We start from the raw sequence: 27,993 nt of genomic DNA, 5'->3' as shown, positions 1-27,993 counted from the left end.
TGCCCTTGGGAGCCTTCTGCTCCTGGGCCGTCCTGCCCTTTAGAATCTTACTGAATCTTGTTGAATCTCCCTTTCTGAATCTGAATCTCACAGGCTCTCTGTGTTGCCTGTTTTTACCTGGAGGAACTTCAGCTCATTGATTGGCTGAAAGTTCCATGGGCATCAGAGTCCCACGTGGGTTACTCGGCCCTACCAGTCCCTGATTGGTTGATCAAGGTGAGATATGAGTCACTTAGTCCTGACACCTAGTAATGCAGTCCAGATGTCCAACTGGCACTCCCTAGACAGATAGGCACCAATGGATAACCATTGATCATGATAGCCAGGCTTAGCTAAGTGCATCCCCCTTTGGGAGCTGTCCTTATCAAAAGAAAACATCTTGCATGAATGGTTTCTCTGTGGCTGCACCACAGAGATGGAGGGTGAGATGGGGCCTCTTTTGGGAAGGCTAGGAACACTTAATTCTTTCTTATTATTAAGCCTCGCCGCTACAACCGCCTATGGCTAGACTTAATTAAATGCAAGTATTCATTTCCTGTCTTTAACACGACTTGTTTTTCTTAAAATGGATGCAACTTGCAAAACATGAAATACAAACCTTGCTAATCAGCGCTAGCAGCTGGCAAAAAAAAAAGAAGTCAGCAATGTTTTTTTTTCTTTAACCTTAACCCTGCTAATGGAGAAGAGTTAAACGACCGAGTCTATGCAGCTTAAACGGTGCGCACGTCGGGTTCTTAGCTGAAAGGGTGGTAAATCACGCTCACCCCAGTCCTTAATCTTTTAAAGAGGATACAAAATTGAACCTAGTCGCCACATCACATACATCCTGTTCAATGATAAAAAGGTAACATCTATCCTCGCTCCAGAGTAAATCTCACGTTGAGGGCATATTTTTTTTTCACTTTACCGTGAATCGGGCTCGGCTGCACAGAGGAGAGAGCAGAGCAATGAGGTCACGGGGACAGGGGAGTCACACGCTGGCGGTTTGAATACGCGGAAGATCACTGAGGGATCCACAGTATATGGACCCTCCGTGCGCAATCAGTCCGCACTCCGGACTCTGAATCCTGCCATCCGAGTTAAGATCTCGGCAGAACCTGAAGCGCAGTTCCTTCTTAAAACGTAATCTGGTGAGCATTTCTAGAATCGTACTTGTATAGATGCAGCCTTTAATGTGTTGCTAGGTTAAAATTGATGACTTCTTTTATTTCAGTAGGCAACTGCCCTCTTGATTTCAGATTGAATTTCTTTATTACAGGGGCGCTTTTATGATGACAGAGTCATGTTCAGGTACTTTGCTTGATGGAGGAAGCTCATTTCGGACTCTGTGATCTGCTCACCTGGAAAGGTCTGCTGTACTACTACAAGAGAGAAGTAGAGTCTGGAGGAAGGGACAATTTTATGATGCTTTGGAAGGTAGTTTTTTTTTTCTTTGAAATCGAAATGAATCAGAATATCAGAGCAAAAGACAAACTCTTGGTTTGGTTTAAAGAGATATGGTTTTAAAACAGACAAAATGTAGAAAACAGGTGTTTCTCACTTTTGGAAAAGAATGGACCGGGGGTATTTTACTAGTTGCAGTGCTGAGCTCACCGGGTTGCAGTCCTGCAGTGTCGCACCAGGGTCAGTGGTGCAATGGATAACACGTCTGACTACGGATCAAATGATTGTAGGTTCGACTTCTGCCTGGCTCGGGTCGTTTTTAAACGCATCAGGCTACTCCCTAAGTAGCCTGTGCTACTTACTGTATTGTAATCGTACCCAGTAAGAGATTTCCTTCATGTAAATGAACTGCACCTGACAGCTTTAGAAAAACACCTGGGCTCAGTACGGTGCTGAGAGCTCAGCGTTGCTGTTGTTCTAATTAGCACGCACTGCATCGGCTATGAACCCGAACTTTTCAATTATTCCGATCAGTAAGTCAACACGTAGTCCACATGAAAGGTAGAAATATTCTCTTGTCTGTCTCTTGTTTGTATAGAACTGAATGTCCCTGACAATGTACTGTTAGTTTTAATTGAAGAACGGCATTTGTGTTCAAATATACCAGACAAGTTTACGTAACTGCTCATGCGACACTCAGTTGTAATTAGTCAAGAAATAAAGTCGAACAACAGCTGCGGGTTTGATTCTGAACGTATGAGATTGCAGCGCCTTTTACTTCCATTGACAAATGATAGAGATTCGAAGAGAGATCCTTCAGACCAACAAGCAAACCCACGGCTATTTCGGTTTTCTATCTAGGCAACGTTGGTGTCTGCAATAGCATACATGAAAGCGTGATGCAATTTCTGTGGCTACATTTGTTGCACATCATGCACAGTAAGAGTGTTTCTAACACCAAATAAAAAGTCAACAATTAGCGATCACGCCTTCTCCTCAGTTAACCCACTGAAACCCTTGCTGTTAACAGTTCTTTAATGCGTGCTTTACGAGCACCTACATATCGTGTCGGTTCTTTCAGCTTTATTCATTAGGTTTTCAAAGGCATAAGTAGAGCACCAGAGGTGCGAACGCAGAATGTGTGGTAATCTGAAGAACTGCTTTCCATGGCAGCGGGTCCAAGCGATTTAGCATTTTTATAGTACCGGGAAAGGAGAAGCGGCACTTTGCCTTTGCCGCGCAGGCACAAGGCGACGTGCGGCAGACGCCGGAGTCGGCAAGTTCCGGACCTGCGCGGGGAAGCCCCAACGCATTTCGAGTCCATCGCCTTAACCACTCGGCCATGACAAAAGCGAGCTCGCTGCCGCCGCATTCCTCCTATAATCTAACACGGAGTGTCGAAGCAGTAATTTACGTCATCCTACCACTGCAACACGGGGAATAGAGAGAAATGAGCACACGCTACGAATCGTCTCAATCACTCCCTAGAGTCGTAAGGCGCATTGAAGGGTGCACCCCCATCATTAATCGTTGCGCCTCTGTGAAAGGAAAGCTCTTGGGCAGTCTTTGAAACAGCTCGGATGAAACACTTGATTGCTTCCATGTGCATCTGGAGCCCACCCAGTGGGCAAAAGACGTATAATATACGTCTATTAAACGCATACCTTATACGTCTAAATGTGGTCTACAATTCGTCTAGAATGAAATTCTAATATACGTCTAAAGTTATACGTCAATTATACGTCTATGTTTAGACGTTCATTATACATAAATGGTTGGAGTTCTATTATACGGATAAATTTAGAGGACTATTATACATATATGGTTGGAGTTCCGGATAACTTTAGAGGTCTATTATACGGATAACTTTAGAGGACTATTATACGTATATGGTTAGAGGTCTATTATACGTATAACTTTAGAGGTCTATTATACGTATATGGTTAGAGGTCTATTATACGTATAACTTTAGAGGTCTATTATACGTATATGGGTAGAGGTCTATTATACATCAAAGATAGATTTTATAGGTGTAGAAACAAGTAAACCAAGCCAATGATTAGATTTAGAAATGTATTCTGAAAATACACATTCACACCTGAAACATATGTATTTCAAATTATACATTGTATACAATCAATCAACAATCAACATATGGGCAATAATCATAAAAAAACACAACTAGTCTTAAACTTCAGCTACAAATTCTGGTAACATGGCAATATACAGTATAGTAATGACAAACACAAAACTAATTATATTAACACACTAACTCAAAACCACATTTTGATTCAAATATACATTTTAAAATGTACAACTTCTATATTTCCAAGAAAAAAAAATATTACAATGGAAGTTAAGATGATTTTTTTCCACTATTTGCAAACCCTGTCTAATTGTCCTAACAGTTAGAACCAAAAACCTATTATTTTCAGTGTCCAGATCTCCTGGCCCCCTGTCTTTCATATACATTCTTCAAGTAACACATTGCATGCTCCTTTATTTCTTTTTCTGTTGATGTAGGGTGGGACTTCAGCACCGCAGCTAGGAGAAAATTATATAATATTACTTCCCAAATAAATGATGATTAATATCTTCTTTAGTATAATCTAAAAAGTGAACGGTTTACTAAGCTCAAAACTGAAATAAATGTATAAAATTTGGCTTGCATCATAGCAGTTGCGCAATAAAGTCTGTCCTAATTAAAGAGTACCCAAAGTTTGAAAGTACAACATAGAATAAGAATAGAGAAACGGCAAAACGATTTTGTGTCATCTTCCCCATTCACACTATTTTATGTGCCATTTTTTGCTTATTCACGTACTATTTTAATCAAAATAATATTAAGAAAGATCTGTATGTATTCAGATAGTATTATTATTGTTCATACTTACTCGTCAAAAGAGGATTGCTGAGATATTTGCGGATATACTTCTACGTTTGAAAAACGTGTCCAAAATTGTGACCAACGAATACTAGCAATGCATTGTGGTATATAACCGGAAAATATGCTGGGTTCGATATTTTCTCAACGTATGCGTTTATTAATGTTGTCGATATTATGGTTGAAATATAACATTGATAATACATCGCGGCTATGTGCCCCCTGCTATGAGCTGATGTGCAATTTTAACGCATGTAGTTAGTAAGGATCGGTCACTGTTGTATGGTATTGTAACGCTTACGGCCGACAAGCAGTGTGTGTAAGAGCCGGCGTACCAGAGCGGGTGACGTCACCGCCCTTCCCTGTGATAGCAGGACCACAGCTACTGGGCTGTGGAGAGATCTCTCTTTGGCTCACGGGGCTAGGTCGCTGCAGAGAGACGCGGAAGTCCCGGGTTCGAGCCCCGGGCGGTGCAGGGGCCGACCTAATGCGGCAAGGGCGCCCGCCGGAGCCCCCGTTGCGTTACAGTATTATATATAATGACATTATGGAATAGGATGGGGACAGGCCTGGCATCACGGGGGGAGGGGGGAATGTTGCCCCTTCAGTTTTGGGCAAAAAGATTTACCTAACTTAATTTGCGCCCTAAAAAAATAGTTGTACTTTGTCAATGGTCAGACAACACTAAATGACAGGAACAGTCACTCAGTCTGTTTGATGGGCAGGAGGGCTATCCGTCCAGGAACTGCACATATCAGTGTCGTTATTGAGTGTCAACATTACGATCCTGTTTGCTCAGGTGGACCGATTCCTTGCAGTAGTTTATCATTATACTTAAAATCGTTATATAACTAGGACTAGTTATAGCAGTCTGTGCTTTCTGTTGGTTTTACAACATTTTTTCTTAACGATTCAGAACGTCCATGTAGCTGCAAAAATGAACGCTTATGGTACTTTTCGCTCCAGGCAATACTCTCCAGTGAGAGTGACGAAAAATGTGAAACTGAACTTCATCGCAAATACCAGATTGCTAGTCGATATCTTCTATCATAAAGCACTAATTAATGGCATAGCTGCGAGATTTCATTTGGGTAGCTGCACCGTACAGCTCCGTTTCAACCGAAATATCACCCCCGCTCAGAATTTCAGACGCCCCCCTACAGATTTTTCCCCGGGCACCGCGCACTGATGGGGGACGGGGTTTCCAGGAAATGGTATCAACTTTTCTCAAGAAAATAAAAATAGAAACTCTATAGGCACTCAAACATTTTACTGTTTTTTTTTCAGGCAGGTGGCAAGACCCCTCCGCAAAACCCTTGTATGCCAAGCTGTGGGCATTGATTCGTCGAATATACGTATATTCACGGCGAAAATACGGCTATACGTATATATACGTCGCCTCGACGTATAATCAACGTCGATTTGCAACCGTAAAATCGACGACATTAATAAATGCATATATAACGTCGAAAACACATCTAACACTAGGAGTATACGGCACTCTGCACAGTGTACGAAGTAAATTATTTTCGCAGTAATTAATTTACACGTGTATAATAAATATAGTAAATATAATTAATTACTGCGAAAATAATTTACTTCGTACACTGTGCAGAGTGCTGTATACTCTTAGTGTTAGATGTGTTTTCGACGTTATATATGCGTTTATTAATGTTTATTTCACACTGTCGTGCACCTTTTCATTGCTCTCGCTTTCAGAGCCTCCGCACGGCACACGACTCGACTTCAGGAAGCACATTGAAGTGAAAGCAGGGAGCGCTGCGACATGCACTGTGCAGATCCCGCCACACTAAGAGGTATATAAGCGTCAAAGGCAAGTCATTCCGAGTTGGTCGTTTGTGTTTTCCGTTCAGACGCGAAATGCTGAAATGATCTCTCGGCTCCTCGGTTGTCATTTCTGCTCCGTAAAGGAATCACAGCACGCGTCGCCTTCCAGCTCGCTGGGTCGGGACACGATGCCGGGGGTCGGAGCGTGTGCTGTCTTCATTGTTAGTATAGTGGCAAGTATCCCCGCCTGTCACGCGGGAGACCGGGGTTCGATTCCCCGACGAGGAGTAGCTTTTCTTTTACCTCCTTAGAGAAAGGACTGCCTTTCACTTCTCTGTTTTCTAACACAGCGTCGTGCACCTTTTCATTGCTCTCGCTTTCAGAGCCTCCGCACGGCACACGACTCGACATCAGGAAGCACATTGAAGTGAAAGCAGGGAGCGCTGCGACATGCACTGTGCAGATCCCGCCACACTAAGAGGTGAGTGGGTCTGTTCGATGCACAAAGAACGCTTTGATAAGCGTCAAAGGCAAATCATTCCGAGTTGGTCGTTTGTGTTTTCCGTTCAGACGCGAAATGCTGAAATGATCTCTCGGCTCCTCGGTTGTCATTTCTGCTCCGTAAAGGAATCACAGCACGAGTCGGCTTCCAGCACGGTGGGTCGGGACACGATGCCGGGGGTCGGAGAGAGTGATGTCTTCCTCGTTAGTATAGGACCTGTCACGTGGACCTGTCACCTGTCCCCACCTGTCACGCGGGAGACCGGGGTACATCAGGACGCGCATTGAAGTGAAAGCAGGATGCGCTGCGACATGCACTGTGCAGATCCCGCCACACTAAGAGGTGAGTGGGTCTGTTCGATCACAGCACTAGGCGAATCCCCAATCCCCTTTTGTGCGTGGCGACAGAAGAAGTCTGGTCTGTTTCCGCCCGGTTTCGATCCAGGGATCTTTCGCGTGTGAGGCGAACGTGATAACCACTACACTACGGAAACTGTGGTCAGATGTGCCCAGCGGCCCAGCGCTGAGCTTCGCCAATGCGATTCAGCTGCTTCCAGTGCCTTTATTGGGGTGCGCTGATGGACCGTGCTCTCTCTCCAGAGACCAGCATGCCTGTCATGGACGGAGCAGGAAAGACGGCGCCACATTCTACAGCCCTCTCCACGCAATCGACGAAATCGGGCTACTGAAGTGGAGAAAATCGCCTCTCCAGAAAGTGCAAATATCATCTTGGAGAGTATAAATCCTATTGCCGAAGGTCAGCCCTGTCTACCAGAGTGACCCTCCCACCTCCTGCAGCGATGGTCAGCTCGTCTCACACGCGAGAAGTTTCGGCTGGAAACAAGCGCCCCCTCTTCTCGCACGTTTTGCACGTTGAGTAGTTTTAATGCGGCTCCTTCGTACACAGTGCTGATCTTTTGGAAAGCAGGAGGCAAAATTGACACGTTCCCATACCGGGAGTCGAACCCGGGCCGCCTGGGTGAAAACCAGGAATCCTAACCACTAGACCATATGGGAGTGCACAACCCTGCTGTTCCGGGCATCATGCAAGCAAACTACATAAATATGAGAAAACACGCAAGAGAGTTGTCACTCAGAGTGTCGAAGGGTCGATGTATACTGGGGCTCAGTTGAAATGCAACGTCAGGACTTTCCCGAATTATGTCACACGAAGAGAGCACAGCCTTTTCCGCCCTGCCACGTGTGTATCGGTAACTCGCCGTGATCGTATAGTGGTCAGTACTTTGCGTTGTGGCCGCAACAACCCCGGTTCGAATCCGGGTCACGGCAGAATAGGGGCGTCTGCTTTTACTACTTGCACGAATGAAGGCAAAAAAAAGCCAATTGATGTGAACGAACGGCGCTTTACAGAGGAGTACTGCCTGACTGGATCGTTGATGAACGACAGAGACCACTCCGACCTCTTCTCGGGTTTCTTCAATGACTTACTAAGGATCTTCTTCACATTCGCCCATGCAGGGGAAGCCAGTTACACCAAAGCAAACGCAGGAAAGTGCAATTCAAGCAGAGACCAGGAGGGACCTGTTTACACCGAGAGTGGTCGGAGAATGGAACAATGCGCCCAGCCCTGTTGCTGGAGCCGATTCTTGATGAGATCTTGGGCTCACTAAGAAGCCCCCGCTGGATGCTAATCTTTCTGTTGTTCTTGCAGGTCCTGCGCTGCTTTTGAGCCGACAGAGCTCGTCCTGATCTGTCGGCACAGCCCAATTGCAAATGATCGGCTCCGCATACAGAAGGAACGTGCGTTTGGTACAAGAGTGCATGAAGGCACCGGAAATACATTGGGAACAAATGACCGGTCGCTCAATACCTCTGTGAAGTACAGGGGCGTGCAAAACGAGGCTGTTTCCGCCCGGTCTCGAACCGGGGACCTTTCGCGTGTTAGGCGAACGTGATAGCCGCTACACCACGGAAACCTGCAGGGACTGCTGCTGGTGTCTCGCTTGCGTTTCGGGCTGAGAAAGGGACGCGTCACTTTAGGCAGGGGGCGCTGGAGAGAGGAACAAAGGGCGCGATGAAACAAAACACCGAAACCCGGGATCTTTAGATCTTCAGTCTAACGCTCTCCCAGCTGAGCTATTTCGGCGGTGCACAGAGCCCACAGCCACCTGCTCCAGCCTTCCTGTGTTGCGGCATGAGCGCACCAAGAGTAGCGGGAGAGTGTTGCAGGAACGTCACTCAGAAGGAAAGCCACCCAGGTGCGCCCTCTGAGCTCTGTCCAGCGCATCTTCCTCGCATGGACTCCTGCCTGCGACGGGCAGGAAACAATTAGCAAGAACAGAACAACACCCCATGGGTGTCTCATGACCACACCTTAGGTTGTGACACGTGCAGGTGTGAGGGGTTGCCGGGCTACTTTGGAGCAGAGCTTGGGCGGAGGGAGGGCGGGAAAGCAGACAAAGAGGTGACACCTCAAGGTCTGCACGATCACAGCTCTCCGCCGCCCCAGGCTTCCGCTCGATAAGGTGCTGGACACACCCGCCCCTCCTCACACAGACCGTGGAAAAGCCCCCGAGTCGGAGGGCTCTCTCTTCCTCCCAGGAGCTCTTGGACACGACGCACAGACAGGGTGCGGGGAGCCGCCACCTGCAAACACGGCTCCAGGCAGGACTCCACTCCGTAGGAGCCGCAGAGCAGAGGAGATGGGGGCAGCTTAGCTCCTGTGCAGAGACCTGAGCTGCTGTTGCTGCAGACGCTGTCTTTTCTGCACTCGGGGTAGGAGTGAATGTTGAGTTGCCCTCAGAAATGAAGCAGAGTACTTCAACGGCACGGGTGTGTGTGTGTGCGTGCGCCCTGGTGATTCTGGGAGACAGACCGAACCTGGGCTAAAAGAGAGGAGGCTTAGCCCTCTTCCATTTGCTACTTCAAAGTTGTACAACCCATTTGTATCTGCTAGGCGGCGCAGTTTATCGTGCACAAAGAACGCTTTGAAAAGCGTCCAAAGCAAGTCATTCCGAGTTGGTCGTTTGTGTTTTCCGTTCAGACGCGAAATGCTGAAATGATCTCTCGGCTCCTCGGTTGTCATTTCTGCTCCGTAAAGGAATCACAGCACGCGTCGCCTTCCAGCACGCTGGGTCGGGACACGATGCCGGGGGTCGGAGCGTGTGATGTCTTCCTCGTTAGTATAGTGGCAAGTATCCCCGCCTGTCACGCGGGAGACCGGGGTTCGATTCCCCGACGGGGAGTAGCTTTTCTTTTACCTCCTTAGAGAAAGGACTGCCTTTCACTTCTCTGTTTTCTAACACAGCGTCGTGCACCTTTTCATTGCTCTCGCTTTCAGAGCCTCCGCACGGCACAAGACTCGACATCAGGAAGCACATTGAAGTGAAAGCAGGGAGCGCTGCGACATGCACTGTGCAGATCCCGCCACACTAAGAGGTGAGTGGGTCTGTTCGATGCACAAAGAACGCTTTGATAAGCGTCAAAGGCAAATCATTCCGAGTTGGTCGTTTGTGTTTTCCGTTCAGACGCGAAATGCTGAAATGATCTCTCGGCTCCTCGGTTGTCATTTCTGCTCCGTAAAGGAATCACAGCACGAGTCGGCTTCCAGCACGGTGGGTCGGGACACGATGCCGGGGGTCGGAGAGAGTGATGTCTTCCTCGTTAGTATAGGACCTGTCACGTGGACCTGTCACCTGTCCCCACCTGTCACGCGGGAGACCGGGGTACATCAGGACGCGCATTGAAGTGAAAGCAGGATGCGCTGCGACATGCACTGTGCAGATCCCGCCACACTAAGAGGTGAGTGGGTCTGTTCGATCACAGCACTAGGCGAATCCCCAATCCCCTTTTGTGCGTGGCGACAGAAGAAGTCTGGTCTGTTTCCGCCCGGTTTCGATCCGGTTATCTTTCGCGTGTGAGGCGAACGTGATAACCACTACACTACGGAAACTGTGGTCGGATGTGCCCAGCGGCCCAGTGCTGAGCTTCGCCAATGCGATTCAGCTGCTTCCAGTGCCTTTATTGGGGTGCGCTGATGGACCGTGCTCTCTCTCCAGAGACCAGCACGCCTGTCATGGACGGAGCAGGAAAGACGGCGCCACATTCTACAGCCCTCTCCACGCAATCGACGAAATCGGGCTACTGAAGTGGAGAAAATCGCCTCTCCAGAAAGTGCAAATATCATCTTGGAGAGTATAAATCCTATTGCCGAAGGTCAGCCCTGTCTACCAGAGTGACCCTCCCACCTCCTGCAGCGATGGTCAGCTCGTCTCACACGCGAGAAGTTTCGGCTGGAAACAAGCGCCCCCTCTTCTCGCACGTTTTGCACGTTGAGTAGTTTTAATGCGGCTCCTTCGTACACAGTGCTGATCTTTTGGAAAGCAGGAGGCAAAATTGACACGTTCCCATACCGGGAGTCGAACCCGGGCCGCCTGGGTGAAAACCAGGAATCCTAACCGCTAGACCATATGGGAGTGCACAACCCTGTTGTTCCGGGCATCATGCAAGCAAACTACATAAATATGAGAAAACACGCAAGAGAGTTGTCACTCAGAGTGTCGAAGGGTCGATGTATACTGGGGCTCAGTTGAAATGCAACGTCAGGACTTTCCCGAATTATGTCACACGAAGAGAGCACAGCCTTTTCCGCCCTGCCACGTGTGTATCGGTAACTCGCCGTGATCGTATAGTGGTCAGTACTTTGCGTTGTGGCCGCAACAACCCCGGTTCGAATCCGGGTCACGGTAGAATAGGGGCGTCTGCTTTTACTACTTGCACGAATGAAGGCAAAAAAAAGCCAATTGATGTGAACGAACGGCGCTTTACAGAGGAGTACTGCCTGACTGGATCGTTGATGAACGACAGAGACCACTCCGACCTCTTCTTGGGTTTCTTCAATGACTTACTAAGGATCTTCTTCACATTCGCCCATGCAGGGGAAGCCAGTTACACCAAAGCAAACGCAGGAAAGTGCAATTCAAGCAGAGACCAGGAGGGACTTGTTTACACCGAGAGTGGTCGGAGAATGGAACAATGCGCCCAGCCCTGTTGCTGGAGCCGATTCTTGATGAGATCTTGGGCTCACTAAGAAGCCCCCGCTGGATGCTAATCTTTCTGTTGTTCTTGCAGGTCCTGCGCTGCTTTTGAGCCGACAGAGCTCGTCCTGATCTGTCGGCACAGCCCAATTGCAAATGATCGGCTCCGCATACAGAAGGAACGTGCGTTTGGTACAAGAGTGCATGAAGGCACCGGAAATACATTGGGAACAAATGACCGGTCGCTCAATACCTCTGTGAAGTACAGGGGCGTGCAAAACGAGGCTGTTTCCGCCCGGTCTCGAACCGGGGACCTTTCGCGTGTTAGGCGAACGTGATAGCCGCTACACCACGGAAACCTGCAGGGACTGCTGCTGGTGTCTCGCTTGCGTTTCGGGCTGAGAAAGGGACGCGTCACTTTAGGCAGGGGGCGCTGGAGAGAGGAACAAAGGGCGCGATGAAACAAAACACCGAAACCCGGGATCTTTAGATCAGCTCTCCCAGCTGAGCTATTTCGGCGGTGCACAGAGCCCACAGCCACCTGCTCCAGCCTTCCTGTGTTGCGGCATGAGCGCACCAAGAGTAGCGGGAGAGTGTTGCAGGAACGTCACTCAGAAGGAAAGCCACCCAGGTGCGCCCTCTGAGCTCTGTCCAGCGCATCTTCCTCGCATGGACTCCTGCCTGCGACGGGCAGGAAACAATTAGCAAGAACAGAACAACACCCCATGGGTGTCTCATGACCACACCTTAGGTTGTGACACGTGCAGGTGTGAGGGGTTGCCGGGCTACTTTGGAGCAGAGCTTGGGCGGAGGGAGGGCGGGAAAGCAGACAAAGAGGTGACACCTCAAGGTCTGCACGATCACAGCTCTCCGCCGCCCCAGGCTTCCGCTCGATAAGGTGCTGGACACACCCGCCCCTCCTCACACAGACCGTGGAAAAGCCCCCGAGTCGGAGGGCTCTCTCTTCCTCCCAGGAGCTCTTGGACACGACGCACAGACAGGGTGCGGGGAGCCGCCGCCTGCAAACATGGCTCCAGGCAGGACTCCACTCCGTAGGAGCCGCAGAGCAGAGGAGATGGGGGCAGCTTAGCTCCTGTGCAGAGACCTGAGCTGCTGTTGCTGCAGACGCTGTCTTTTCTGCACTCGGGGTAGGAGTGAATGTTGAGTTGCCCTCAGAAATGAAGCAGAGTACTTCAACGGCACGGGTGTGTGTGTGTGCGTGCGCCCTGGTGATTCTGGGAGACAGATCGAACCTGGGCTAAAAGAGAGGAGGCTTAGCCCTCTTCCATTTGCTACTTCAAAGTTGTACAACCCATTTGTATCTGCTAGGCGGCGCAGTTTATCGTGCACAAAGAACGCTTTGAAAAGCGTCCAAAGCAAGTCATTCCGAGTTGGTCGTTTGTGTTTTCCGTTCAGACGCGAAATGCTGAAATGATCTCTCGGCTCCTCGGTTGTCATTTCTGCTCCGTAAAGGAATCACAGCACGCGTCGCCTTCCAGCACGCTGGGTCGGGACACGATGCCGGGGGTCGGAGCGTGTGACGTCTTCCTCGTTAGTATAGTGGCAAGTATCCCCGCCTGTCACGCGGGAGACCGGGGTTCGATTCCCCGACGGGGAGTAGCTTTTCTTTTACCTCCTTAGAGAAAGGACTGCCTTTCACTTCTCTGTTTTCTAACACAGCGTCGTGCACCTTTTCATTGCTCTCGCTTTCAGAGCCTCCGCACGGCACAAGACTCGACATCAGGAAGCACATTGAAGTGAAAGCAGGGAGCGCTGCGACATGCACTGTGCAGATCCCGCCACACTAAGAGGTGAGTGGGTCTGTTCGATGCACAAAGAACGCTTTGATAAGCGTCAAAGGCAAATCATTCCGAGTTGGTCGTTTGTGTTTTCCGTTCAGACGCGAAATGCTGAAATGATCTCTCGGCTCCTCGGTTGTCATTTCTGCTCCGTAAAGGAATCACAGCACGAGTCGGCTTCCAGCACGGTGGGTCGGGACACGATGCCGGGGGTCGGAGAGAGTGATGTCTTCCTCGTTAGTATAGGACCTGTCACGTGGACCTGTCACCTGTCCCCACCTGTCACGCGGGAGACCGGGGTACATCAGGACGCGCATTGAAGTGAAAGCAGGATGCGCTGCGACATGCACTGTGCAGATCCCGCCACACTAAGAGGTGAGTGGGTCTGTTCGATCACAGCACTAGGCGAATCCCCAATCCCCTTTTGTGCGTGGCGACAGAAGAAGTCTGGTCTGTTTCCGCCCGGTTTCGATCCGGTGATCTTTCGCGTGTGAGGCGAACGTGATAACCACTACACTACGGAAACTGTGGTCAGATGTGCCCAGCGGCCCAGTGCTGAGCTTCGCCAATGCGATTCAGCTGCTTCCAGTGCCTTTATTGGGGTGCGCTGATGGACCGTGCTCTCTCTCCAGAGACCAGCACGCCTGTCATGGACGGAGCAGGAAAGACGGCGCCACATTCTACAGCCCTCTCCACGCAATCGACGAAATCGGGCTACTGAAGTGGAGAAAATCGCCTCTCCAGAAAGTGCAAATATCATCTTGGAGAGTATAAATCCTATTGCCGAAGGTCAGCCCTGTCTACCAGAGTGACCCTCCCACCTCCTGCAGCGATGGTCAGCTCGTCTCACACGCGAGAAGTTTCGGCTGGAAACAAGCGCCCCCTCTTCTCGCACGTTTTGCACGTTGAGTAGTTTTAATGCGGCTCCTTCGTACACAGTGCTGATCTTTTGGAAAGCAGGAGGCAAAATTGACACGTTCCCATACCGGGAGTCGAACCCGGGCCGCCTGGGTGAAAACCAGGAATCCTAACCGCTAGACCATATGGGAGTGCACAACCCTGCTGTTCCGGGCATCATGCAAGCAAACTACATAAATATGAGAAAACACGCAAGAGAGTTGTCACTCAGAGTGTCGAAGGGTCGATGTATACTGGGGCTCAGTTGAAATGCAACGTCAGGACTTTCCCGAATTATGTCACACGAAGAGAGCACAGCCTTTTCCGCCCTGCCACGTGTGTATCGGTAACTCGCCGTGATCGTATAGTGGTCAGTACTTTGCGTTGTGGCCGCAACAACCCCGGTTCGAATCCGGGTCACGGCAGAATAGGGGCGTCTGCTTTTACTACTTGCACGAATGAAGGCAAAAAAAAGCCAATTGATGTGAACGAACGGCGCTTTACAGAGGAGTACTGCCTGACGGGATCGTTGATGAACGACAGAGACCACTCCGACCTCTTCTTGGGTTTCTTCAATGACTTACTAAGGATCTTCTTCACATTCGCCCATGCAGGGGAAGCCAGTTACACCAAAGCAAACGCAGGAAAGTGCAATTCAAGCAGAGACCAGGAGGGACTTGTTTACACCGAGAGTGGTCGGAGAATGGAACAATGCGCCCAGCCCTGTTGCTGGAGCCGATTCTTGATGAGATCTTGGGCTCACTAAGAAGCCCCCGCTGGATGCTAATCTTTCTGTTGTTCTTGCAGGTCCTGCGCTGCTTTTGAGCCGACAGAGCTCGTCCTGATCTGTCGGCACAGCCCAATTGCAAATGATCGGCTCCGCATACAGAAGGAACGTGCGTTTGGTACAAGAGTGCATGAAGGCACCGGAAATACATTGGGAACAAATGACCGGTCGCTCAATACCTCTGTGAAGTACAGGGGCATGCAAAACGAGGCTGTTTCCGCCCGGTCTCGAACCGGGGACCTTTCGCGTGTTAGGCGAACGTGATAGCCGCTACACCACGGAAACCTGCAGGGACTGCTGCTGGTGTCTCGCTTGCGTTTCGGGCTGAGAAAGGGACGCGTCACTTTAGGCAGGGGGCGCTGGAGAGAGGAACAAAGGGCGCGATGAAACAAAACACCGAAACCCGGGATCTTTAGATCTTCAGTCTAACGCTCTCCCAGCTGAGCTATTTCGGCGGTGCACAGAGCCCACAGCCACCTGCTCCAGCCTTCCTGTGTTGCGGCATGAGCGCACCAAGAGTAGCGGGAGAGTGTTGCAGGAACGTCACTCAGAAGGAAAGCCACCCAGGTGCGCCCTCTGAGCTCTTTCCAGCGCATCTTCCTCGCATGGACTCCTGCCTGCGACGGGCAGGAAACAATTAGCAAGAACAGAACAACACCCCATGGGTGTCTCATGACCACACCTTAGGTTGTGACACGTGCAGGTGTGAGGGGTTGCCGGGCTACTTTGGAGCAGAGCTTGGGCGGAGGGAGGGCGGGAAAGCAGACAAAGAGGTGACACCTCAAGGTCTGCACGATCACAGCTCTCCGCCGCCCCAGGCTTCCGCTCGATAAGGTGCTGGACACACCCGCCCCTCCTCACACAGACCGTGGAAAAGCCCCCGAGTCGGAGGGCTCTCTCTTCCTCCCAGGAGCTCTTGGACACGACGCACAGACAGGGTGCGGGGAGCCGCCGCCTGCAAACACGGCTCCAGGCAGGACTCCACTCCGTAGGAGCCGCAGAGCAGAGGAGATGGGGGCAGCTTAGCTCCTGTGCAGAGACCTGAGCTGCTGTTGCTGCAGACGCTGTCTTTTCTGCACTCGGGGTAGGAGTGAATGTTGAGTTGCCCTCAGAAATGAAGCAGAGTACTTCAACGGCACGGGTGTGTGTGTGTGCGTGCGCCCTGGTGATTCTGGGAGACAGATCGAACCTGGGCTAAAAGAGAGGAGGCTTAGCCCTCTTCCATTTGCTACTTCAAAGTTGTACAACCCATTTGTATCTGCTAGGCGGCGCAGTTTATCGTGCACAAAGAACGCTTTGAAAAGCGTCCAAAGCAAGTCATTCCGAGTTGGTCGTTTGTGTTTTCCGTTCAGACGCGAAATGCTGAAATGATCTCTCGGCTCCTCGGTTGTCATTTCTGCTCCGTAAAGGAATCACAGCACGCGTCGCCTTCCAGCACGCTGGGTCGGGACACGATGCCGGGGGTCGGAGCGTGTGATGTCTTCCTCGTTAGTATAGTGGCAAGTATCCCCGCCTGTCACGCGGGAGACCGGGGTTCGATTCCCCGACGGGGAGTAGCTTTTCTTTTACCTCCTTAGAGAAAGGACTGCCTTTCACTTCTCTGTTTTCTAACACAGCGTCGTGCACCTTTTCATTGCTCTCGCTTTCAGAGCCTCCGCACGGCACAAGACTCGACATCAGGAAGCACATTGAAGTGAAAGCAGGGAGCGCTGCGACATGCACTGTGCAGATCCCGCCACACTAAGAGGTGAGTGGGTCTGTTCGATGCACAAAGAACGCTTTGATAAGCGTCAAAGGCAAATCATTCCGAGTTGGTCGTTTGTGTTTTCCGTTCAGACGCGAAATGCTGAAATGATCTCTCGGCTCCTCGGTTGTCATTTCTGCTCCGTAAAGGAATCACAGCACGAGTCGGCTTCCAGCACGGTGGGTCGGGACACGATGCCGGGGGTCGGAGAGAGTGATGTCTTCCTCGTTAGTATAGGACCTGTCACGTGGACCTGTCACCTGTCCCCACCTGTCACGCGGGAGACCGGGGTACATCAGGACGCGCATTGAAGTGAAAGCAGGATGCGCTGCGACATGCACTGTGCAGATCCCGCCACACTAAGAGGTGAGTGGGTCTGTTCGATCACAGCACTAGGCGAATCCCCAATCCCCTTTTGTGCGTGGCGACAGAAGAAGTCTGGTCTGTTTCCGCCCGGTTTCGATCCGGTTATCTTTCGCGTGTGAGGCGAACGTGATAACCACTACACTACGGAAACTGTGGTCAGATGTGCCCAGCGGCCCAGTGCTGAGCTTCGCCAATGCGATTCAGCTGCTTCCAGTGCCTTTATTGGGGTGCGCTGATGGACCGTGCTCTCTCTCCAGAGACCAGCACGCCTGTCATGGACGGAGCAGGAAAGACGGCGCCACATTCTACAGCCCTCTCCACGCAATCGACGAAATCGGGCTACTGAAGTGGAGAAAATCGCCTCTCCAGAAAGTGCAAATATCATCTTGGAGAGTATAAATCCTATTGCCGAAGGTCAGCCCTGTCTACCAGAGTGACCCTCCCACCTCCTGCAGCGATGGTCAGCTCGTCTCACACGCGAGAAGTTTCGGCTGGAAACAAGCGCCCCCTCTTCTCGCACGTTTTGCACGTTGAGTAGTTTTAATGCGGCTCCTTCGTACACAGTGCTGATCTTTTGGAAAGCAGGAGGCAAAATTGACACGTTCCCATACCGGGAGTCGAACCCGGGCCGCCTGGGTGAAAACCAGGAATCCTAACCGCTAGACCATATGGGAGTGCACAACCCTGCTGTTCCGGGCATCATGCAAGCAAACTACATAAATATGAGAAAACACGCAAGAGAGTTGTCACTCAGAGTGTCGAAGGGTCGATGTATACTGGGGCTCAGTTGAAATGCAACGTCAGGACTTTCCCGAATTATGTCACACGAAGAGAGCACAGCCTTTTCCGCCCTGCCACGTGTGTATCGGTAACTCGCCGTGATCGTATAGTGGTCAGTACTTTGCGTTGTGGCCGCAACAACCCCGGTTCGAATCCGGGTCACGGCAGAATAGGGGCGTCTGCTTTTACTACTTGCACGAATGAAGGCAAAAAAAAGCCAATTGATGTGAACGAACGGCGCTTTACAGAGGAGTACTGCCTGACTGGATCGTTGATGAACGACAGAGACCACTCCGACCTCTTCTCGGGTTTCTTCAATGACTTACTAAGGATCTTCTTCACATTCGCCCATGCAGGGGAAGCCAGTTACACCAAAGCAAACGCAGGAAAGTGCAATTCAAGCAGAGACCAGGAGGGACTTGTTTACACCGAGAGTGGTCGGAGAATGGAACAATGCGCCCAGCCCTGTTGCTGGAGCCGATTCTTGATGAGATCTTGGGCTCACTAAGAAGCCCCCGCTGGATGCTAATCTTTCTGTTGTTCTTGCAGGTCCTGCGCTGCTTTTGAGCCGACAGAGCTCGTCCTGATCTGTCGGCACAGCCCAATTGCAAATGATCGGCTCCGCATACAGAAGGAACGTGCGTTTGGTACAAGAGTGCATGAAGGCACCGGAAATACATTGGGAACAAATGACCGGTCGCTCAATACCTCTGTGAAGTACAGGAGCGTGCAAAACGAGGCTGTTTCCGCCCGGTCTCGAACCGGGGACCTTTCGCGTGTTAGGCGAACGTGATAGCCGCTACACCACGGAAACCTGCAGGGACTGCTGCTGGTGTCTCGCTTGCGTTTCGGGCTGAGAAAGGGACGCGTCACTTTAGGCAAGGGGCGCTGGAGAGAGGAACAAATGGCGCGATGAAACAAAACACCGAAACCCGGGATCTTTAGATCTTCAGTCTAACGCTCTCCCAGCTGAGCTATTTCGGCGGTGCACAGAGCCCACAGCCACCTGCTCCAGCCTTCCTGTGTTGCGGCATGAGCGCACCAAGAGTAGCGGGAGAGTGTTGCAGGAACGTCACTCAGAAGGAAAGCCACCCAGGTGCGCCCTCTGAGCTCTGTCCAGCGCATCTTCCTTGCATGGACTCCTGCCTGCGACGGGCAGGAAACAATTAGCAAGAACAGAACAACACCCCATGGGTGTCTCATGACCACACCTTAGGTTGTGACACGTGCAGGTGTGAGGGGTTGCCGGGCTACTTTGGAGCAGAGCTTGGGCGGAGGGAGGGCGGGAAAGCAGACAAAGAGGTGACACCTCAAGGTCTGCACGATCACAGCTCTCCGCCGCCCCAGGCTTCCGCTCGATAAGCTGCTGGACACACCCGCCCCTCCTCACACAGACCGTGGAAAAGCCCCCGAGTCGGAGAGCTCTCTCTTCCTCCCAGGAGCTCTTGGACACGACGCACAGACAGGGTGCGGGGAGCCGCCGCCTGCAAACACGGCTCCGGGCAGGACTCCACTCCGTAGGAGCCGCAGAGCAGAGGAGATGGGGGCAGCTTAGCTCCTGTGCAGAGACCTGAGCTGCTGTTGCTGCAGACGCTGTCTTTTCTGCACTCGGGGTAGGAGTGAATGTTGAGTTGCCCTTAGAAATGAAGCAGAGTACTTCAACGGCACGGGTGTGTGTGTGTGCGTGCGCCCTGGTGATTCTGGGAGACAGATCGAACCTGGGCTAAAAGAGAGGAGGCTTAGCCCTCTTCCATTTGCTACTTCAAAGTTGTACAACCCATTTGTATCTGCTAGGCGGCGCAGTTGTCGTGCACAAAGAACGCTTTGAAAAGCGTCCAAAGCAAGTCATTCCGAGTTGGTCGTTTGTGTTTTCCGTTCAGACGCGAAATGCTGAAATGATCTCTCGGCTCCTCGGTTGTCATTTCTGCTCTGTAAAGGAATCACAGCACGCGTCGCCTTCCAGCACGCTGGGTCGGGACACGATGCCGGGGGTCGAAGCGTGCGATGTCTTCCTCGTTAGTATAGTGGCAAGTATCCCCGCCTGTCACGCGGGAGACTGGGGTTCAATTCCCCGACGGGGAGTAGCTTTTCTTTTACCTCCTTAGAGAAAGGACTGCCTTTCACTTCTCTGTTTTCTAACACAGCGTCATGCACCTTTTCATTGCTCTCGCTTTCAGAGCCTCCGCACGGCACACGACTCGACATCAGGAAGCACATTGAAGTGAAAGCAGGGAGCGCTGCGACATGCACTGTGCAGATCCCGCCACACTAAGAGGTGAGTGGGTCTGTTCGATGCACAAAGAACGCTTTGATAAGCGTCAAAGGCAAATCATTCCGAGTTGGTCGTTTGTGTTTTCCGTTCAGACGCGAAATGCTGAAATGATCTCTCGGCTCCTCGGTTGTCATTTCTGCTCCGTAAAGGAATCACAGCACGAGTCGGCTTCCAGCACGGTGGGTCGGGACACGATGCCGGGGGTCGGAGAGAGCGATGTCTTCCTCGTTAGTATAGGACCTGTCACCTGTCCCCACCTGTCACGCGGGAGACCGGGGTATATCAGGACGCGCATTGAAGTGAAAGCAGGATGCGCTGCGACATGCACTGTGCAGATCCCGCCACACTAAGAGGTGAGTGGGTCTGTTCGATCACAGCACTAGGCGAATCCCCAATCCCCTTTTGTGCGTGGCGACAGAAGAAGTCTGGTCTGTTTCCGCCCGGTTTCGATCCGGGGATCTTTCGCGTGTGAGGCGAACGTGATAACCACTACACTACGGAAACTGTGGTCAGATGTGCCCAGCGGCCCAGCGCTGAGCTTCGCCAATGCGATTCAGCTGCTTCCAGTGCCTTTATTGGGGTGCGCTGATGGACCGTGCTCTCTCTCCAGAGACCAGCACGCCTGTCATGGACGGAGCAGGAAAGACGGCGCCACATTCTACAGCCCTCTCCACGCAATCGACGAAATCGGGCTACTGAAGTGGAGAAAATCGCCTCTCCAGAAAGTGCAAATATCATCTTGGAGAGTATAAATCCTATTGCCGAAGGTCAGCCCTGTCTACCAGAGTGACCCTCCCACCTCCTGCAGCGATGGTCAGCTCGTCTCACACGCGAGAAGTTTCAGCTGGAAACAAGCGCCCCCTCTTCTCGCACGTTTTGCACGTTGAGTAGTTTTAATGTGGCTCCTTCGTACACAGTGCTGATCTTTTGGAAAGCAGGAGGCAAAATTGACATGTTCCCATACCGGGAGTCGAACCCGGGCCGCCTGGGTGAAAACCAGGAATCCTAACCGCTAGACCATATGGGAGTGCACAACCCTGCTGTTCCGGGCATCATGCAAGCAAACTACATAAATATGAGAAAACACGCAAGAGAGTTGTCACTCAGAGTGTCGAAGGGTCGATGTATACTGGGGCTCAGTTGAAATGCAACGTCAGGACTTTCCCGAATTATGTCACACGAAGAGAGCACAGCCTTTTCCGCCCTGCCACGCGTGTATCGGTAACTCGCCGTGATCGTATAGTGGTCAGTACTTTGCGTTGTGGCCGCAACAACCCTGGTTCAAATCCGGGTCACGGCAGAATAGGGGCGTCTGCTTTTACTACTTGCATGAATGAAGGCAAAAAAAAGCCAATCGATGTGAACGAACGGCGCTTTACAGAGGAGTACTGCCTGACTGGATCGTTGATGAACGACAGAGGCCACTCCGACCTCTTCTCGGGTTTCTTCAATGACTTACTAAGGATCTTCTTCACATTCGCCCATGCATGGGAAGCCAGTTACACCAAAGCAAACGCAGGAAAGTGCATTTCATGCAGAGACCAGGAGGGACCTGTTTACACCAAGAGTGGTCGGAGTATGGAACAATGCGCCAAGCCCTGTTTCTGGAGTCGATTCTTGGTTAGATCTTGGGCTCACTGTTGTTCTCGCAGGTGTTGCGCTGCTTTTGAGCCGATAGAGCTCGTCTTGGTCTGTCGGGACAGCCCAATTGCAAATGATCGGCTCCAGGTACAGAAAAAACATGCGTTTGGTACAAGAGTGCATGAAGGCACCGGAAATACATTGGGAACAAATGACTGGTGGTTCAAGACCTCTGTGAAGTGCAGGAGCGTGCAAGAAGAGGCTGTTTGCACCCAGTCTCGAACCTGGGACCTTTCGCATGTTAGGCAAACGTGATAACCACTACACTACGGAAACCTGTAGGGTTTGTTGCTGGTGTATCGCTTGCGTTTCGGGCTGAGAAAGGGACGCGTCATTTTAGGCAGGGGGCGCTGGAGAGAGGAACAAAGGGAGCGATGAAACAAAATGCCGAAACCCGGGATCGAGCCAGGGACCTTTAGAACATACTCTCACGAATCGTTAGAATATGTGCGTTTGATCATCAATTGCGTAACAACCACATTCGTTCGACTTGAGCCATCAAGCTCATAGTTTTCAAATCTTGAAAGCTGTCATTGAGCACATCATAGTCTGCTGTACGCCCCGTAACTTGCGTACTTCAACAGAAAGAAGAGCAGACAGCTCCATAAATATGCGAGGCGCAGAGAGTGCAAGGCGAGCCGCACACGTTTCGGTGGCTGAGAGAGGGCAGTTTTTGCTTCTGCATTTCCCAAGTAAGGACGCATGACAACAAGCGATCGCGGTGCTCATTTACGACATAGTGGTGATGAGTTTTCAGTACGTGTTCTTTTGAACGAGCAATGAGGTTGCTGCCTTGGACAGCTGACTGCACGCTCTCATTGTGCCACGTGATGAGTATTCACCAGGCTCGTTCAGTCATTAGTCACATTCCATCGTTTGCCATAAGCAGATGCTGCAAGGTGATGTGGATATCAGTTCCCAGTCTTGTGGACGAGGACAAAAAGAGCACACAAGGGCTCATCCAGGAGTTGAAGCCAGGACCTCCCGCGCCCTAAGCGAGAATCATACCCCTAACCCAATGAGCCACGGCAGCACTTTCCATTTTATTCTGTCAGCGAGCTTGAGGACGGGGGAGAGGCGTCATTCGCTCGTCCAGTCAGACCTTCATCAATAAGTCAAGAAAGCCGCAATTACACGACTGCCTTGCAGACGAAGGGCAGTGAACTGCACCCGGTAAGAGGGGAACAAGCGGCTCTAGGCGACACCGAGGCATAACCCTAGCGAGGGGGGTTAGCTTGCATGGTACAGCGCTCGCTTTGCATGCGAGAGGTAGCGGGATCATTTCCCACGTCCTCCAGGTGTGTGCTTAGAGCTTGATGTGCCGAAAGGTGTCCTTTAGCCTGTGGTCACGCCTTGCATGGAGAGCGTCATGCAGCTGTCAATCATTTCGCAGCCACGCCCCCTCTTCATCTTCTCTCTGCCTTAAGCGTCTCAGCCACTCTCTCTTGACATTTCATGTCAGCATGTCAGAAGTCCGAGTGACGTTTTTAATGGCTGAGTGAGGGCACGATGCTGAAGCAGAGAGGTCACTTCAGCCAGAGAGACTTGTGTTAGGTGAGATCTGAAAGACGGACTCGCAACAGAAACAGACCAAAAAAGTATCGGTGAGATCAAAAGGCAAATGCAACATCCAGCAGAGGGCGTCTAAAGATTAGGGAACGGGCGACTGAAATCCATATGAGGCAAACTTTCCGGCTGTGTACTGCAGCTGGCCTCGTTGGCGTAGTTGGTAGCGCGTCAGTCTCATCATCTGAAGGTCCTGAGTTTGATCCTCACACGGGGCAGGGCTGCTTCCTCTCTTGCTCTTTTCAAACACTTGCGGCAACTGTTCGCTCATAACCACGTCTGGAATGCGTGACCTTTACACGGGGGAGAAGCAACGCCGCATCCCTTTTCTAAAGAACATTAACATTCAGAAATAAGTCAAGAAATTTGACATTACTTTTGCTGTCAGCCTGCCTATGTTGCCAAAGAAAGATTCACTCGGCGTCAACATGACAGAACAGCGATCACTTGAAAACACTGTTCCACACTCCGTAAGCAAGAACTTCAGTGTTTGCAGTCACCCGATATGCCGATAGTCAAAGGAGCACAAAACACAAAGCGTCAAAAGACAAGATGAGTTGATGGAAAGAGCGTTGAATTGATGAGCACAAAAGTTCAGCTCGTACAATAGGCAACGAAGGTCCCGGCGTCATCATCGCACTTGAAAGGACTGCCTTGCAGACTAAGGGCAGTGGGAGGTTGCTGTTTTGAGATGGAGGCATTGGGATGGTGGGCCGAGATCTATTCTTCTTAAGGAATTCTTCATCGTGAAAGGTCATCCAAAGAACTTACAAATTTTTGGGACTCAGGGAATCACGTGGTTCCGGAAGGGAGTGAAGTGCTCAAACACATGACATGCCCCCTTGATCTCACATGCACAATTCTGCTGCAACATGCACAGCTACCATCCACACCAGGCAGTGGGGCTTCAGCAGAATTTGCTACGCCACCTGCAATTACATATCCAGCTGCACACATATACATGGCCCCTCTGTCCTTTTCAGGATCTCAATAAAAAGCATAGCGTGGTTTTCCTGCAACCCGATTGACCGCATCTCCCTCAGAATGTGCCCCGTTGCATTCATTGCTGAAGCAGGATGGAGGCTAACGGACATGCCAGAACAGTTAGGCTCAGCGATCTCTCCAAAATATTGTGGTTGTAGTGGAAGAAATATGGTTTAAATTGTACCTTGGTATTTCAAACTCTCTCTAGAATGTGATCCATTTCTATTTTATTTTGACAGGAACTGGCTAATGACACTAGATGAAAAGAGAAGAAAGAAAACACAACGTTTCGGCCGTGGAGCCTTCTTCAGGTGTGAGGGCTCCACGGCTGAAATGTTGTGTTTTCTTTCTTCTCTTTTAAGCATGGAATAGACCTATTACTTGTTCCTTTGCAGCCTACGCATGCTGACACAGCTCCCCACCTGAACTGCTAATGATGCCTGGTAGTTTGTGGTACTTGGGTATTGTCTTATGTTTGCTCAAACTGCATATGTGTGATTGCATATTTTTGGGTATTTTCATATGTCAATATTTAATTCACTGACATTCCTGTATGCTTGGAAGAAAGGTAGATTGGATTTGGCACAGGACGCCTGCCCATATTTGTTGATCATTGTTGGGCTGGAAAAACAATGATAAAAAGTGTATGAAAAAAGCTCTCTCCAATATTTCCCTTCTCTTCGCCATGGTTACACTGCCCGTTCTTTCCGTCTTTTGTCCTTCTACAAAGATTCCAGGGCTCTTTTTCCACCATAATATCAGAATATTTTTTTCTCTTTTAAAGGCTGTAGGTGGGGTGTGATGGACTGTACCACTATCATAGAAGATTTTTTCAGGACACATCGCAGTTCCATAGTAGAATTTATCAATAGTAGAATTCCATAGGACATTATTTACCAACATATTACCCAGTGTGAGACTCTGCCAGTAAACCTCAGAGCATTGAGTTCTCCACTGATAAAGATGGCTGTCTGAAGTCATGAAATCCACTGCTGGGATGCCTGAGAGACAGTAATTGAATCTTGGCTGGAATTAGGCTTTCTATTAGTGTTGATCTTTGGGAATTATGTGGTAAAAAGGGAAAACTCCTTTACTTTAGTCACTTTGAATGTTCAAATGTACAGAACCTCAAAACTAAGCAATGAAAAAAATCCATCACCACTCTCATGATAGCATAACTCATAGTCTCTGCTGTTGTGTAACAATACACACTTTCAATTTTCTTATCGCCTGTCTCCAGAGAGAATGTTGTTAGTGCTGATGACCTTGAATTAGACCTTGTTGACTCTGTAAAACAATCTTCCTCTGCTTAGATTTTCACTCAGATTGATTTTGTTCTCAGATTATTCCTGGCAGGACTGAGTTTCTAGGAAATGAAAAGTGAAAGAAAAAGTACAGAAGATCAGCCCTTGAATATACAACATTGTGCAGTGAGATTGTTAAATGTATTAGCTGCTATCCTGAGTTAGAGCCTGTCGTGGTAAGCAGTGGATGACAGGATCTAGCACAGATACTAATGAAACACTGTTAATGAAAGATAAAACACTTGAGTCTTATTTTAGTTTTCCATTTCCCTTTCATTTGTGATGTACTGTACAACAGGCCACAGAACATGCACAAAAACAGATATGCACACATTCACACCAGGCAATGACAGTCTGCCCAGTCAGAATCTGAGCTGAGGTATCAGAATTCTGAATTCCCTGAATTCTGTCATGGATCATCCACAATAAGGGCAATGTTTGAACACGAGGATCCCCAGGAGAGAGCCTAGTAACATAAATCTTGGAGCAAAAGCAGATGATTAACTTCATAGTTTGTGTGGTTGAGCCAAAGTTGAGCATGAGGATATGTGAGTCACCATTCTTAGAAATGGATCCAACTTCAGACAGGCGTCAAAAGTAAGAGTATACAGTGCTGGGGCAATGACACTTCAATGATCAGAAGGATAACAAGAGTTTTAATGCATTGAAATTGATTTTCTGGTGATGCACACTGTCATGGAACTATTAATTTTTTAAGGATCACTTACTGACGTCAGACAGCTGCCAATTCTCCAGACTGGAAGGATGAACAGTTTATCCCCCTAGGTACCATATTTCCATATTTCGAAGCATTGGAATAATACATGTCATACAGCAACATAAAAACAGGAAGACAAGTATCACAGCCCCTATAATCGGTGTTAGTAACTTAAAAGAAAAACATTCCCCCTGGCCCAAACTGTGATTCTAACCAGGAGAGAAAAGCCGGTGTATCTTTTATGCCTCTCTCTTTATTCACCTTGTCTTTTAGTTCTTTCAAATGCTGAATAGCGAGCGTAAGATTTCCATAATCATCGTCATTAGCTGGAATATATGTACAACAGGAGTCTCCTACTAAAGCATAGACTCCTCCAGATGCTGCATTTTGAAGGTCCAGCACGAACCTGTTCTGAAGTGCCATTAATCTAACTCCCCTTAATTCTTGTTTGATAGCGTCTAAGCCTTCTAACGTGATATTAATAAAAGAGTACATTTCATAAAAAGTCGCATGGGTGAGGCTGTAGAATGAGGCATTAAAGCACATATATAACAAGATGCATTAAATTTCTTTAACTTTACAGTATGATTTATAAATTTATACCACAAATTACTCATGTCCCCCTCATTATCAGTTTCATTCAGCCAGTTTGTATACAAAGAGGCTTCGTGTTTAGATTCTTCCTCTTTTGGGGTGGTGACAGGCTTCTACATAAAAAGGAAAAAGGCTGTGCACATCAGTCCCAAGCAGGTTATCCCCATCTGTCCTTGTGGAGACATCACTCCTGCGCTTTGCTCAGTTCGTTTGTGACCTTTTTACAGTGGGAAGCATGAATCCAGGGCACCATTTCTGTGACCTTCACAGCAGTGGCAGTGGTCAGCAGCACCTGGTACAGCCCCCTCCACCTGAGTGAACACCATTTCTTTTTCCTGAAGTCTTTCACCAGAATCCAGTCTCCTTATTCACTCATTAGTTCTTACAGCACAGGTAAATCCCTGTGGGCTGGAGCCCAGCATAATCTTAGGCTTTTTTGGTCAACTTTGGTCAACAGATTGGTCAACAACTGGGTAATAACTCTTAGAAAAATCTACACATTGTTCCCCTGCCTCAGCTGTGACGTTTTGCAGAACAATTCTAGCTGAAGTTGTAAAATTTCTCTTTGTTCCGTTCCTGCAAAACATCTTATTATGAACAAACAAACCACAATAATCATTTGCATCTAGGGGAATCACTCCCAAGGGTAACCCCCCTTAAAACTATATTGTTCTACCCATCAGGTTCTGCCACTAGATAAGAGAACCTTTCCCATGAAATCATTTTTTGACCTTCATGATCCCTTCAGGGCGTACAATTAGCACAGAAGCAGCAGCTTTAGTCCACATGTTTTTCAAACAGGATATTAACGATATGATCATAACGAATAATACCAGACCCACAAATATGTATTGAACCAGAGACCCTCTCCATGTTCCTAGCACAGACTGTAGCCATGCACCAATGCCCCAATCATCTGGATTGCAGGATTTACGAAGAAAATTATTTTCGCAGTAATTAATTTATTATATTTACTATATTTATTATA

General features: G+C 49.5%; 20 non-coding genes across 20 annotated transcripts; 9 read left to right on the top strand and 11 right to left on the bottom strand.

The window, feature by feature from the left end:
• Positions 1-6,977: 6,977 nt before the first annotated feature.
• On the bottom strand, positions 6,978-7,050 carry trnav-cac (transfer RNA valine (anticodon CAC)). The gene has a single exon. It is a non-coding gene; the product is annotated as a tRNA-Val (tRNA).
• Positions 7,051-7,501: 451 nt separating this feature from the next.
• trnae-uuc (transfer RNA glutamic acid (anticodon UUC)) lies at positions 7,502-7,573 on the bottom strand. Its single transcript has one exon. It is a non-coding gene; the product is annotated as a tRNA-Glu (tRNA).
• A 201-nt stretch (positions 7,574-7,774) lies between these two features.
• Positions 7,775-7,846, top strand: trnah-gug (transfer RNA histidin (anticodon GUG)). Its single transcript has one exon. It is a non-coding gene; the product is annotated as a tRNA-His (tRNA).
• Positions 7,847-8,420: 574 nt separating this feature from the next.
• trnav-aac (transfer RNA valine (anticodon AAC)) lies at positions 8,421-8,493 on the bottom strand. Its single transcript has one exon. It is a non-coding gene; the product is annotated as a tRNA-Val (tRNA).
• Positions 8,494-9,690: 1,197 nt separating this feature from the next.
• On the top strand, positions 9,691-9,762 carry trnad-guc (transfer RNA aspartic acid (anticodon GUC)). The gene has a single exon. It is a non-coding gene; the product is annotated as a tRNA-Asp (tRNA).
• Positions 9,763-10,920: 1,158 nt separating this feature from the next.
• Positions 10,921-10,992, bottom strand: trnae-uuc (transfer RNA glutamic acid (anticodon UUC)). Its single transcript has one exon. It is a non-coding gene; the product is annotated as a tRNA-Glu (tRNA).
• Positions 10,993-11,193: 201 nt separating this feature from the next.
• On the top strand, positions 11,194-11,265 carry trnah-gug (transfer RNA histidin (anticodon GUG)). The gene has a single exon. It is a non-coding gene; the product is annotated as a tRNA-His (tRNA).
• A 574-nt stretch (positions 11,266-11,839) lies between these two features.
• trnav-aac (transfer RNA valine (anticodon AAC)) lies at positions 11,840-11,912 on the bottom strand. Its single transcript has one exon. It is a non-coding gene; the product is annotated as a tRNA-Val (tRNA).
• A 1,187-nt stretch (positions 11,913-13,099) lies between these two features.
• On the top strand, positions 13,100-13,171 carry trnad-guc (transfer RNA aspartic acid (anticodon GUC)). Its single transcript has one exon. It is a non-coding gene; the product is annotated as a tRNA-Asp (tRNA).
• Positions 13,172-14,329: 1,158 nt separating this feature from the next.
• trnae-uuc (transfer RNA glutamic acid (anticodon UUC)) lies at positions 14,330-14,401 on the bottom strand. The gene has a single exon. It is a non-coding gene; the product is annotated as a tRNA-Glu (tRNA).
• A 201-nt stretch (positions 14,402-14,602) lies between these two features.
• On the top strand, positions 14,603-14,674 carry trnah-gug (transfer RNA histidin (anticodon GUG)). Its single transcript has one exon. It is a non-coding gene; the product is annotated as a tRNA-His (tRNA).
• A 574-nt stretch (positions 14,675-15,248) lies between these two features.
• On the bottom strand, positions 15,249-15,321 carry trnav-aac (transfer RNA valine (anticodon AAC)). Its single transcript has one exon. It is a non-coding gene; the product is annotated as a tRNA-Val (tRNA).
• A 1,197-nt stretch (positions 15,322-16,518) lies between these two features.
• Positions 16,519-16,590, top strand: trnad-guc (transfer RNA aspartic acid (anticodon GUC)). The gene has a single exon. It is a non-coding gene; the product is annotated as a tRNA-Asp (tRNA).
• Positions 16,591-17,748: 1,158 nt separating this feature from the next.
• Positions 17,749-17,820, bottom strand: trnae-uuc (transfer RNA glutamic acid (anticodon UUC)). Its single transcript has one exon. It is a non-coding gene; the product is annotated as a tRNA-Glu (tRNA).
• A 201-nt stretch (positions 17,821-18,021) lies between these two features.
• Positions 18,022-18,093, top strand: trnah-gug (transfer RNA histidin (anticodon GUG)). The gene has a single exon. It is a non-coding gene; the product is annotated as a tRNA-His (tRNA).
• Positions 18,094-18,667: 574 nt separating this feature from the next.
• Positions 18,668-18,740, bottom strand: trnav-aac (transfer RNA valine (anticodon AAC)). Its single transcript has one exon. It is a non-coding gene; the product is annotated as a tRNA-Val (tRNA).
• Positions 18,741-20,629: 1,889 nt separating this feature from the next.
• On the bottom strand, positions 20,630-20,702 carry trnav-cac (transfer RNA valine (anticodon CAC)). Its single transcript has one exon. It is a non-coding gene; the product is annotated as a tRNA-Val (tRNA).
• Positions 20,703-21,153: 451 nt separating this feature from the next.
• On the bottom strand, positions 21,154-21,225 carry trnae-uuc (transfer RNA glutamic acid (anticodon UUC)). Its single transcript has one exon. It is a non-coding gene; the product is annotated as a tRNA-Glu (tRNA).
• A 201-nt stretch (positions 21,226-21,426) lies between these two features.
• On the top strand, positions 21,427-21,498 carry trnah-gug (transfer RNA histidin (anticodon GUG)). Its single transcript has one exon. It is a non-coding gene; the product is annotated as a tRNA-His (tRNA).
• A 2,052-nt stretch (positions 21,499-23,550) lies between these two features.
• trnam-cau (transfer RNA methionine (anticodon CAU)) lies at positions 23,551-23,623 on the top strand. The gene has a single exon. It is a non-coding gene; the product is annotated as a tRNA-Met (tRNA).
• Positions 23,624-27,993: the final 4,370 nt, after the last annotated feature.

Source organism: Lepisosteus oculatus, unplaced genomic scaffold (genome assembly GCF_040954835.1).
Source record: "Lepisosteus oculatus isolate fLepOcu1 unplaced genomic scaffold, fLepOcu1.hap2 HAP2_SCAFFOLD_63, whole genome shotgun sequence".
Taxonomy (NCBI): Eukaryota; Metazoa; Chordata; class Actinopteri; order Semionotiformes; family Lepisosteidae; genus Lepisosteus; species Lepisosteus oculatus.
Note: the sequence above shows the minus strand (reverse complement) of the source record. Positions and strands in the feature narration are given on the sequence as shown.